Genomic DNA, 2,500 nt, shown 5'->3' on the forward strand with positions numbered 1-2,500 from the left:
TCAGAGGAAGGGTATTTGTCCGCACCCCCACCCCCAATAAATAAATAAATAAATAAACATTTGAAATTCAGAAATACTTTACTGGAAAAAGCTGAGGCTTTAGTGTTTTCACATTATTCATGTAATAGTGGGACTAATATTTACTCTTCAGAATGTACTCAAAGCTAGTCAACACAGAGATCCTGTTCCTCTATTAAATAGAGTCTATTTGTTCTCTCATGCGTCTTAACCTGAGAGAGGCCACTTTTGTACAGATTATGGCTTGTTGACTTCAAACATGCTGCGTTCTGCACTTGAGTTTTACTGGCTGTCAGGTGGCCAAAGAAGGCACCTAAGACTGTTCCTGTTGGACAGTTCAAACTCAACACACTTCACACTCACTTAGACACGTACAAATGACTATTATTATTTTTCAACAGGACTAGATCATCGAAACATTTCACAATCTGCTGTTGGACAAGCCTGAGCGAATAGCCGACTGTTGACTCCGTCGATCAGTCTGGCAAAAGCCATGAGGAATCCGTCTCCGTGGACGATGGGAGATGGTCTGATCTTACTCTATCATTTAAATTAATTGAAGTTGCAAACTGAAATTATAACCCATATTGTGCTTTATTAGCATGCCTGTTACGTTATAGCGTCGCAAAAGCATACAAATAACAAAACGAAAGTGTGAATATAGTTACCTTAACCAATCAGTAACGGAGCTCGCGGGTGAGTTCTACGTCACCACTCTCAACTGTTTGCTGATTGGCGAAACACTGAGAGAACCGAGGCTTTTGCCAGACGATGTGCGGAGCCAAAATCTTTGGGTGGAGTACAGAGGATGGCGTCGCGAGGCTACTGTTGGACACTCCTATGCAGGAGTGCATTTCTCGAAAGTGTAGTTGCTAACTATGTTAGCTACTTTGTTGGTTGCTTTGTTGGTTGGCAACTATCCAAGTTGCTAACTGCTAACAACTAAACTTTGAGAAATGGACCCCAGAATTCCAAAAGCTCTCAAATGCTACCAACCATTTGATGTTGAATGAAGCTTGTCTCTGTGTGTGCCGTGCATCAGTCTCAGTGTCAGTGCATCAGTGTGTGTGTAGTGCACATGTGGGTATGTGTTGGGGAAGTCCCAGACAAGCACATGTCTCAGTGTCTCAGTGTCTCAGTGTGTGTGTGTGTGTGTGTGTATGTGTGTGTGTGTGTGTGTGTGTGTGTGTGTGTGTGTGTGTGTGTGTGTGTGTGTGTGTGTGTGTGTGTGTGTGTGTGTGAGAGGCTTAATGCATATGTGATTAGTGTGTGAATATCCGCCGCTTGCCCGTAAGTAATACTCTGGCCACAAATGTCATTAGCCGCGGAGATTTGGAGAATTAGCCAGTCACTGGTAAACAGACCAAGAGGAAGAGCAAGAGCGAGCATTCACACACACACACACACACACACACACACTCACACACACACACACACACACACACACACACACACACACACACACACACACACACACACACACACACACACACACACACACACACACACACACACACACACACACGCAATCACAGAAATGCAGGCAATTAAACTCAACCTAACCCTCAAACGTGCACATACACCACAGGCACACACATGCACACGCACACACACACACACACACACACACACACACACACACACACACACACACACACACACACACACACACACACACACACACACACACACACACACACACACACACACACACAGGAGCAGCGCTGGGGAGAAGCCCACAATCACCAATCTCACGCCCGCCATCCAATTATCCACGTCTGGCCGCTGATTTGGTTAAAAATGGCTGTTTTGTTGAAGAGTTTGAGAGGGTGCTTATGTCTGGTACACACAACTGCAGCCTCCGCACTCTAGCCAATGAGCAGAGTGTGTGTGTGTGTGTGTGTGTGTGTGTGTGTGTGTGTGTGTGTGTGTGTGTGTGTGTGTGTGTGTGTGTGTGTGTGTGTGTGTGTGTGTGTGTGTGTGTGTGTGTGTGTGTGTTGAGGGTTTTTTAACACAGCCAGGACACTTCCCTGTCAGCAAGCATCGACTTGCCGAGTGAAAGCGTTAATAACACCCCCCTCTTCTCTCTCTCTCTGTATGTCTCTCTCTCACACACACACACACACACACACACACACACACACACACACACACACACACACACACACACACACACACACACACACACACACACACACACACACACACACACACACACACTCTACACACACACACACACACACACTACACACTACACATGACACATTGCTCAGTACAGCTGGAGCCTCCCGCTGACGTTGCCAGGTGTTTCACGGGGTGGTTCAAAACAGAGTGCGAGTGTATAATGGAGGCCATGTGGAATGGAAAGGGGGCAGAGCGACTAAGCTCTGACAAAAGACAAGGTGTTTGGGAAGATGTGGTGGCACTCCATTCATTTGCACAGATAAATGCAATGACTCATTTGTAGAAACTGTGACTCTTT

The 2,500-nt window shown here is 46.1% G+C and overlaps 1 long non-coding RNA gene across 1 annotated transcript in view; it reads left to right on the top strand.

Moving 5' to 3' along the window:
* Window positions 1-2,500, top strand: part of LOC134460339 (uncharacterized) — a 26,066-nt gene that overhangs the window by 23,220 nt on the left and 346 nt on the right. The gene's annotated exons all lie outside the window — the stretch shown is intronic.

The sequence above is a fragment of the Engraulis encrasicolus genome, chromosome 12, assembly GCF_034702125.1.
Source record: "Engraulis encrasicolus isolate BLACKSEA-1 chromosome 12, IST_EnEncr_1.0, whole genome shotgun sequence".
NCBI lineage: Eukaryota > Metazoa > Chordata > Actinopteri > Clupeiformes > Engraulidae > Engraulis > Engraulis encrasicolus.